This window comes from Myripristis murdjan, chromosome 2 (assembly GCF_902150065.1).
Source record: "Myripristis murdjan chromosome 2, fMyrMur1.1, whole genome shotgun sequence".
Classification (NCBI taxonomy): Eukaryota; Metazoa; Chordata; class Actinopteri; order Holocentriformes; family Holocentridae; genus Myripristis; species Myripristis murdjan.
In genome coordinates this window covers 344,884-356,006 of record NC_043981.1, presented here as the reverse complement: position 1 = coordinate 356,006, position 11,123 = coordinate 344,884, and positions in this window count along the sequence as shown.

Here is an 11,123-nt window from a genome sequence, read left to right as displayed (position 1 = left end):
CCAGGTGGTAATGTTGCTGTCTCGGAACAGCTGGCCGTCTACATACAGTTTATCCACCGTCAGTGCGACTCTCCGCCCTTTCTCACGGTACTGTCTTAGAAGTGGGAGCAGTTTCTTTCGCCTGTCTTCGCCTGGATTTCCCGCGGATGTTGGTCATTCATTCCGTAAGCAGTTCCTTTAAGTTCTCTCCCTCGGCTTTTGACAAGTTCTTTTTGCTTGAAATGTTCAAATTTCGCAACAATCGGCCTCGGTCTGCTGTTGTTTTTCACTCCGATGCGGTGAACGCGGTGAAAAGTTATGTTACTGACTGTTTCTTGTGTTAGTTTCAGGGCCGATTGCATGAAATCTTTTATTGCTTGTTCTGGATTGTCTTGCGGTTGTTCTGTTATTCCTGTGAATATGAGGTTGTCGCGCATGCTGCGGCTCTGGAGATCTAATATGGTTTCTTTCATGGTTTTGTTTTCATTTGAGATAGTTTCAATTTTGGTAGTGAGCGCATTGACGGTGAGTTTGAGATCTTTGTTTTCCATCTGTAAGGTTTCGATTTGTGACTGGGTGTATTCGAGACTGGTTTTTAGATCTTTTATGTCTGCGTGCAGTATTTCCAGGATTGCAAGTTTGTTGTTTATGGACTCAAGCACACTGACCTCAATGGTTGTGGTCCCGTCGTCGTCAGTTTCTGTGAACCAGTCTCGTCTTGGTTGTTTCGGTGGTCGCTCCATGACGCACAGCCGGTAGAAATACTCGTCCAGAAAGTGTTCGAGATTATCCAGAGTGTTTGGTGGTGATCCAGGGAAAATAGCCGGGTTTATTTTATTCGGGTTGGTAAGTTGTTTTTCGCCTAGCAGCAGGGCGCCGCCATGATGGATCTCGACCCACGCTTCTGAAATTTCAGCTTTTGTAACCCCTGATCAATTCCTCCAGTATACACTCATGCCTTTCGGGATGTGCAATGCTCCTGCTACTTTTCAAAAGCTAGTGAATAAAGTACTGGGAGATGTTTCAAATTGCAGGGCCTATCTGGATGACATAGTTGTATACTCTGATGACTGGGCTAGTCACATAACTACATTGAGAGAAGTTTTCAGGCGCCTGTCGGATGCATCCCTCACACTCAACCTGGCCAAATATGAATTTGGAAAAGGCACTGTGCTCTATCTTGGTCAGCAGATGGTCAGGGATGAGTGTGCCCTGTAGATGCCAAGGTCAAGGCTTCTGCTGCATTTCCTGTGCCAACTACCAGGAGAGAGCTACGCCGTTTTCTTGGGATGGCTGGATACTATCGCCGGTTCTGTAGAAATTTTTCCTCTGTGGCAGAACCACTGACTGCTTTAACCAATCCCTCTAAACCCTTTGTGTGGTCCAAGGAGTGCCAGCAATCTTTTGAAAGTCTTAAAAGTATACTGTGTTGCTCTCCAATCTTGTCTGCTCCAGATTGCTCAAAGCCCTTCAAGCTTGAGGTGGATGCTAGTGCAGTTGGGGCCAGAGCTGTTCTTCTGCAAGAGGACAAACAGGGCATTGATCATCCTGTGAGTTATTTCTCACTACGGATGCACTGATCCGATATTTGTATCGGTATCGGTCCCGATATTAAAGAAAGTTCTAGATCGGGTATCGGTGACAATGGGCCCGATCCACAGGGGCCGATCTATTCAGTCTAATTCTATGCTGTGCGCTGTGAGTGACGTCACACGCTAGCAACTCGCCGTGCGGAGACTCGCATTGTTTTGAAAATGGTAAAATGCTGTAACACAACTAACTTAATCAAACACCTCCAGAAATTTCACCACGACATGACGGGGGGTGGGGGGCGGTGTCAGTCGGCGTGTACGGCCTGGTATGGAATGTCTCCGGGGGGGTTGGGGACCGCTGCTAAAGAGCACGCTGAGTTTGTTGAACTGAATAAACAAAAAGGAAGGTGGTATGAAGCAGCTAACTTGGAAGGAGATGAAGGAAAGAGGAGAAAATTTTCCACCTAATAGTGTGCAGACAACAAAAATCACTGAGAGGATACTGAACTTCATTGTTATGGATGGATAACCGCTGTTGGTTGTTGGGGACGAGGGATTCCGGCTGCTAATTAACCACAGACTCACAGCCGAGAGAGCAGAAATGCTTGCTTTCCTAAGCAAGAACCTGGGGCCTATTCCATCAAGCTGGCTAACGGGATAGCCTGGCTTATTTCGATGAGCCTCGCTAATTTAAGTGAGAGTTCCATTCCATCAAAGTGGCTTATATAAGTTGCAGCTCAATAACCATGGCAACTTAGTCAGCAGAACTAGCCTGCTCCGTGGCAGGCTTACAGCCAAGCTTAGCTCAGCTGCGTGTTAGAGAATGTCCGACGGACGCAAACAGACCCCAAATGACGGCTCCGTCACGTCTATATTGTTGCTCCGGCATCACATATTCAATTTAATTAAATTCAAATTTAATTATGTAGCACCATGTCCGTGTTCGGAAATATAAATTCAGACTTAGCCTATTTCCCACAATGTGACCAAGCATGAATGTACGTGTTTACTTAATAAAAATAAACGTAATGAAAATCATGTGTTATCACTGTCAGTCTCCGAAATCAACCGAATAAACAATCAATTACTCAATCAAATTTTATTCATATAACACAAGTCATACATCAAATGCAACAAGCGTTGAACATAAAAGGGTTGAAAAGAACATGAGGTTAAATAAAAAAGACGTCTTATTTTATTTCCCACCCGCAATTTGCGATGACCCGCCTCTAATCTGCCCGAAGCCAATAGATTAGTTGACACAGGTGAGGGACGTTTACAAGAACACATATTTCATTTAATCCCAATTGGATTCATGGTCATCCCACTTTTTGAATGATCCCTTTATATTTGGATTTTACATGTAGCCTACCTATAATTTCATATATAATATAAATTCCTAAGTTTTGAAATAATTTTGCCTATTAACCATTAATTTTACATGTAGCCTACCTATAATTTCATATATAATATAAATTCCTAAATTTTGAAATAATTTAGCCTATTAACCATTAACCCTCATGCTCTCCTTGACCATTTTTTGGTCATTTCAGTTGTATTCTCTGTGGTCATTTTGGCTGTGATCATTCCACAGCCTTGAAATTAAGTAGAGATGTGTAGTTTTCATTAAAATTTGAGTTTCTAAAGAATTGTAATTACAACACCTTTCTACACTGTCATTAAAAAAAAAACACAGTTAAGCCTCCTTTGACCATTTTTTGGCAGATTGAAATACATTAAAATCATGTTTTTTATTATTCCATAAAACAAAATTAAATTAAGTTGATTCTCCAAACTTTTTCTCTTGAAACAAAGGTTATTGATGGTGACTCTTAATTCTATTCCCATTTTCGTTATAGTGATGCATTTTCATGTTCGTTCGTGCACGTTTGTGCACGCGTATGCACGCATATGCACAAGCCAGGGAACAAGAGCCTGTATGATTGTCCTGACTTTTTTCATTGCTCTTATGTGTACAGGCACACTCATGCAAGCCGTGCGTGCACGCACATGTGCGTACATGTGCGTACATGCACGTGCATGCACTGTGCATGTGCATGCACTGTGCATGAGGGGAAACTGGCCAGGGATCTTGTGATTCTAACGGCTTTTTTTTCCATTCTCTTGAAGTCTATTTCAAATAAACGGATCAAACAGCAGTACCGTCTCAAAGTTTTTCAACATGAATTCATGACCCCTTGCCCCACAACAACACTATCTAGCGCAGCAAAAGTGCAAACATCTAAATAAGGCTGTCTGAAGCAGGAGTCTGCTTATGCAGGTGTGTAAACAATCTAAACTTATAAATACAGCCAGCTCCAGAATTATTCATTTCTTCCCTGTGCGTGAGAGCAATCATGCAGGCTAAGGATTTTTATTGAAAATGAAACTTCGATGGAGACCGGGGAGATACATATATATATATACATATACATATATATTGATAAAAAATTCATAATTTTATGAAAGAATGAATGCATGACCAATTTTTGGTCAAAGGAGGCTAAAGGGAGTTTTTTTTTTTTAAACTGGCATTGCACAAAAAAAAAATAATGCACCAAAGTTAATATTGTGGGTGATGGTCGACCCATGTCAGACTGGGATAATAATAGTAAAATAATCATATTACCTGTTAGTATGTTGACAAAGTTTCAGTATATGTTTTTTTCCACAAATTTTAATTAGTAGTATATGACACAAACCGGCATGTAAAGGGTTAATATTTTATTAAGTAATGATTTAAAATAATGAAAAACATTTTAATAAATAGAATGGAACAAAAAACCCTGGAAAAATTGATAAAAAATTCATAATTTTATGAAAGAATGAATGCATGACCAATTTTTGGTCAAAGGGTGTTATTAGGAACTTTTCCTTAGGAGAGCACAAGGGTTAAAAAAAAAACAACAAAACAAACTCAATAATCATCATTTTGTTCAAGCTGTGAAGACAAAGAATGAAAGCATTAAATACAGTCAAAACCATGGCTTTCTGTTGTGTTTAAATTTATAGGCTACTTAGCCTGCTTCCTTCTCCAGTTTTTTGATTTCCATATCCCGACTGTGTCGCGCCGGTCAACAATCCTGCTTCCAGCGCCCCTCTGGCCGTTAGCGGCGCCCTTCCAGCAGATGGCGCCCTAGGCAGTTGCCTGTTCCGCCTATGCCAAAATCCGGCCCTGTTTGTGATAATTTCCCTATATTCTTCTTATAGTTCCATCAGCAGTGTCTGCTCCGCCGCTGAAAATGTCGAGGCTCTCCTTTTCTCCTCCTTTTGAGACAGTTGTATCTTCGTTTCGACACTCGACTGTTCTGGGCTGCTTATGTGCCCCGTGGACGCGCACACTTGAGGCTTGTTCAGACGTGGCTAGAATTAGCGCTGACCTGACGCGGCTGAATCGCGTTAGTGGAACGGGTTGAGGCTTTAGTGAAAGTTGACGCCAATTCAAGCCAGCCTATATCACGTAAGCGCAGCTTTCTTTAGCTGCTTTCATGGAATAGGCCCCTGCTAGTGATGCTTGAGCCTGAGCTTGAGAAATCTGCTGGAGCAGGTCACTGACACTGAGTGGTAGGCTATGTGTGTGAAAAAACTTGACAAGTTGGGACTACCTCTGATTATCATTATTTTTTACCAAGCTTAGTGAAACTATTGTTTTATTCAGCTGCTTTTGTAATGGATGTTTAATTCCTATTTGCACCAATCCATTGTAAAGAGCTGATTGCTGTTTATTTTGAATGTCTACCAACCAAGCTAGTGAGGCTGTTGTTGTTGTTGTTGTTGTTGTTGTTGTTGTTTTCTCAATTTCAGCTCCTTTATTATTTATTTTACTTTGGGTGTTATATTCCTAATTGCACTGACTGAACCAGGAGAGGTTTTGTTATATTTTTTTTACATGTTTGTAAAAACATGTAAAAAAAATTTAAGATTTTATTTAAGATTGCTGTACTGGTGCATAGTTATTAAATAAATAAGTAATTCAGTACTTTTATATCTGTTTATTTGTTTAAAAAAAAAGAAAAAGAAAAAAATGTTTAAGTCAGTCTGATGATGCCTTGCACAAAAGAATGATCCCAGTCTTTTCTACACATTGAGACATATCGTTTGTTAGGTAATTCAGTGTTGTTTTTCTGTATTGGTATTGGATCGGTATCAGCCGATACTGAACCTCAGATATCGGTATCGGTATCGAAAAAAGCGGATCGGTGCATCCCTACTTCTCACGCAAGTTTAACAAACATCAGCTTGTGTATTCCACCATTGAGAAGGAAATTCTTGCATTATTGCTTGCCCTGCAACATTTTGAAGTTTATCTTGGGTCAAGTGATAAACCTATTAAGGTCTTCACAGATCATTGTGTTTCTCTCCAGGATGTACAACCATAACCAACGCCTCATGTGTTGGTCTCTGATTGTTCAAGATTACAACCTTGAACTTGCCCATAAGAAGGGGTCTGAAAATGTTCTTGCTGATGCTTTATCACGTGCAGTATAGTTGAATAGTGTGATAATATATTTCCAAACTTTGTTTGGACTTATATGGGTGGGGGTGTTATGTGCCAAGCTTGGGCACATTGAGTGTTTGTGTGGTTTTGCGCTCCCTGCTTTTCTTTTCCTCTTGTTGCTCTCTCTCTCCCTCCCCTGTTCTTTCTCCAGGTGTCAACGAGGAGATTGGTCTCCACTTGTAATGTTCTGTCCTTGCAGCCAATTGGAGATCTAGACTTTGCTGCGGCCAATCCAACTCCAGAGCTCTTTATAAAGGAGCCTCCCTACAAGAGATGCTCTCTCTTTTTTTCTCTTTTGTTCTGCTGTCAGCCAGTGTGTTTGTGGGTTGACTAGCCTGTAAAGGTATGTGGTGGAAGGTTGAAAACTTAGGTAAGTTGGGGTACCCTGTACACTTTGCATTCATGTAGAATAAAACTGTTTATATACACCAGGAGTAGTGGTTGGTGCCCCTCCTGTATGTTTTGGAGACGTCCTTGTTTATTAGGTAAGTCAGTCAGGCCTTTTTCTTTATTATGATTTTTATGAGTTAGTCCAGTCAGGCCTGGTTTAGTTATATTAATTTCATTTATTTGGCACAACCTTTCAGTTCCATCCTCCCCCACTTAGAGAACCTTGTGTTTTTTTGTGTGTAAACTAAACTCTGTGTGAGTGTGTGTCTATTTACTTCTGCTCTGACTCGTACCATTGTTGGTTGTCGTGTTGTCGCCTTAAAAGGGGGGCGTAACAATCTCCTAAAAAGGATTCAGCTACAGGATTGGGTCACCACCTGTGCAGAGCTTGCTCATGGCAGCAGGCAAGTGTGAGTACATCTGCATGCACAGTGAGATGAGGACTTTTGGAGAATGGCCTCGTGTCAAGAAGGGCAGCAAAGAAGCCACTTCTCTCCAAGAAAAACATCAAGGACAGATTGACATTCTGCAGGAAGTTCAGGGATTGGACTGGTGAGGACTGGGGTAAAGTTATTTTCTCTGAAGTCCCCTTCAGGCTGTTTGGAACATCTAGAAAAATGATTGCCCAGAGAAGAAAAGGTGAGTGCTACCATGAGTCCTGTGTCATGGCAACAGTAAAGCATCCTGAGACCATTCTTTTTTCCACACTTTTTTATGATACCGGGAAGATGGCGCCTCTGTGCTTGGCTGGCCGTCTCCCTCTGCTCTGTGTGCTGTCTTTTGTTGTGTGTCTGCTGTTTGTTGTACGGATCGTGCTATCGCTGCAAGTGTATGACCGCCAGGCACTTCTTAATATTCGAGAGTCTCTGGAAAAGCTGCCGATCTGCGGCCCTGATGGACATTCAAAGCCGCCCCCGCCTTTCCTGGCATTTATACCGGCACATCTACGGCGGCTTACCTGCTGCTGGCTACCTCGCAACAGTCGCCGCAGGAGACGTGGAAAGCGAGTAGGAGTTCTGGTTAAACTGAGATCGTTCCTGGCTTCCTCCCGTGACGATCCCTGTCGCTTACTTGCTGGATCCTCCACAGATTACAGGGGCTACGACCTGCGGAGTTCCACGGAGTGCAGATATCGGTGGCTCCGGCCGGTTCTGCGGGACACCGAAGTGCTACTCCCGTGTTGTCAGCTCGTGCGGATCTCCCAGCGGGGCTGTGTGTCGGGGAATCTCCGCTCGCTCATCCGCCTCCCTCTCCAGACTGACCAACACTCAGTTCGCACGGCGCTGATTAATACTAGATCTCTTACGAATAAGACATTTATTTTGAATGACTTTTTTAAGACTCATGATCTGGATTTCCTTCTGCTGACAGAGACCTGGTTGAAACCAGGTGAGAACAGCGCCTTTTCGGAGCTCCTCCCCCCTGGCTGTTCCTTTTTCAGCACCCCGCGAGCTGTCTGTCGTGGTGGCGGTCTGGCTGCTATATTTAAGGAGAGTTTCAGTTGCCGAGTGATAACCCCTAATAATTATTCTAGCTTTGAACTGCAGCTGTTTGTGATCGACCTCGCCTGTCCTGTGCTGTGTGCCACAGTTTATCGCCCCCCAAAATTTAATAAGGACTTTACCTGGCAAATAGGAGTTTCTCTGTTATGATTGGTGACCTCTGCTCTGCACATGCATCCCTCCCTTGTGGGGTGCCACAGGGATCTATTCTCGGCCCTATTCTGTTTTCTTTGTACATGCTACCTCTGGGTTCAGTTATAAAAAGACACAACCTGTCTTTTCATTTCTACGCTGATGACCTGCAGATATACTTGCCTATGAGACCCAATGAAAACAATGCACTTACTAAGCTACATAACTGTATTGCTGATGTAAAGCAGTGGCTGGCACTGAACTTTCTGCACCTGAATGACAGCAAAACTGAATGCATTCTTTTTGGCACGTCACCTTTATCAAATGTACTGAACACAAATCTTGGTACTTTATCCCCCTTTTTTAAACCATATGTAAAAAATCTTGGAGTAACATTTGATAGCGGGCTCAAATTTGACAAACAGATAAGCTCTGTTGTTAAAACTAGCTTTTTTCAACTGCGTCTCTTGGCCAAAGTGAAGCCTTTTCTCAGCCACCGCGAGCTTGAGAAGGCAATCCATGCCTTTATCAGTTCGCGACTGGATTACTGTAATGCCCTTTACATTGGCCTCAGCCAGTCCTCAATCTCACGTCTGCAGCTTGTACAGAACGTGGCCGCTCGATTTTTAACAGGCACGTCCAGACGTGAACACATCACCCCTGTACTGTCATCACTCCACTGGCTTCCAGTTCGTTTTAGAATTGATTTTAAACTTCTAGTGTTTGTCTTCAAAGCCGTTAATGGCCTGGCTCCCGCTTACCTGTCTGATTTGGTAGCCATCCGCAATCATGGCAGGGAGCTACGTTCCTCGGGCCAGCTTCTGCTTGAAGTTCCAAGAGCCAGATGTAAACAGTGGGGTGATCGGTCTTTTGCCGTTGCTGCGCCCAGATTGTGGAACAAACTCCCCCCCGACATTCGCACCACTACTGAACTCGGTCTATTTAAATCAAAGCTGAAGACTTACCTTTTTAGATTGGCATTTTAATTATAAGTAGCGTCGCTTTGTCTTAGATTCCCTTATTGTTCCTTTTCTGCTCCTTTTTGTGCACTTCTGGCAGGCTCAAGTTATCCTGCAGCACTATAGCACTTTCCCTTTGATTGTTTTTATACTGTTTTTTCTTATGTTTTGTTTTTATGTATTATGTATTGTTTTTCATGTGTTGCTTTTCTGAACTGTTTTTATGACTTAGTTGTAAAGCACTTTGGGTACCTTTTGGTTATTGTAAAGGGCTATAGAAATAAACTTGATTTGATTTGATTTGATTCATGTGTGGGGTTTCTTCTCATCCAAGGGAGAGGGCTCAGTCACAGTTTTGCCTAAGAACACTTCCATGAATAGCAATGATCGATGATCCAGGAGCAATTTGGAGATGAACAATGCTTTTTCCACCATGTCACAAGGCAAAAGTGATAACTAAGTGGCTCGGGGAACAAAACATTGAAATTTTGGGTCCATGGCTAGGAAACTACCCAGATCTTAAATCCATCAAGAACCTGTGATCAATCCTCAAAAAGTGGGTGGACAACCAAAAAACAAACAAACAAAAAAAACCCTCAAATCACTGATTATACAAGAATGTATAATCATTATCACGTAATAATATGACACTTTTCATGTTATAACATAAGTTATTGTTATAACATGAAACTTTTCACATTATAACATAAATAGTATATTGTTATGACTAGAAAAGTTTCTTATAACATGATAAAGTAGTATCTTGTAATAACACGAAAACATGTTAAAATGTGAAAATATCTTGTTAGAATGTGAAAAACATCTTGTTATAACAATAAACTTTTACTACTGATACTGATACATTTTTCTTTTTCTGGCATGGCAGCAATATGCTTCTGTAGCAAAGCCACCAAATAGTAAAGCAAATAACAGCTAATATAGCTAGTTGCTAATATTAGCAAACAATCAAGTTGAAAATATCAAATGGTGAATACCAAATGCGAAAGTTGAAATTGTAAATGCAAAACACCAAATGGAAACGTGCAATTGCAAAAAATGTAAGCCTCTAAATTTCACATTACTTTCACCCTCCATTTTCAAATTGTCATTTTATATTACCAGCTTTTTTCAGTTTCCCCTCTGTTTTCAGCATCTATGACCTTATTATTCCTTAAACTAAAGCTAAATAATATTCTATTTGCATTTTCTCTTTGAATTCTCAATTTTCTCTCTTGATTTTAATAATAGCTGAATATTTTTTTTACTCCATATTCTAGTGAGCTATGCTCCACCTCCTGAGGTTAGTGGCACTGGTCTGGTCTGAGGATACTATGTCTCTGGATACACTATGAATAAGTCATAAGACAGATACCACACAGCAGCAACAGCAGCGGCCAGCCTTGAGCTACAGTTTCAAAACACTGTTTCCATGCATGTGTGTGTATGCATGTCTGTAGGTATATGCCTGTATGTCAGAGGTATTTGTAGTTGTAGTTGTAAGGTGATAGTTTGCCATTTAGATCATTATATGAAAAAGCCAAACTGACCCGAAATCACTGTCATATTTACACAAGTCGTACGTTTGTCTACAAGGATACAAGGAAGTTTATTGGTCATTATACAACAGGTTGTATAATGAAATTAAAATGTGGTTCCCTCTTGACTGATTGATTGTATAAAAAATAAAATTATTAAACATGGAGGAGTGCAGATGGTGCATTTAGTAGTCTCACAGCCTGTGGGAAGAAGCTGCTCTGTAGTCTGGTACAGCAGCGGATACTTCTGTATCTTTTGCCTGATAGCAGCAGGGTGAACAGGCTGTGGCTGGGATGGGTGTTGTCTTTTAGGATCTTTTTGGCTCTGCGCAGGCACCTCACCTCCCCAAAGGTGTCTAGAAGGTGATGGTCCTAGTAAGTGAGAATGTGCTAACAACTTGCTGTTTTAGGGTAAGAGATTATAGAGCTACTGAAAAAAGGGACAACCAGTTGGGTGTGTGTAGTGGATAAGGACAGGCAGCCTGCCTAGATGGCTCACTCTGTGGGCCTCCAATGGCTTCTGGTGACTTAATACCTGCTCACTGGTGATGAGATCATGATACTGAAAGGCCTGAAACAAAATCCCACTCTTATTC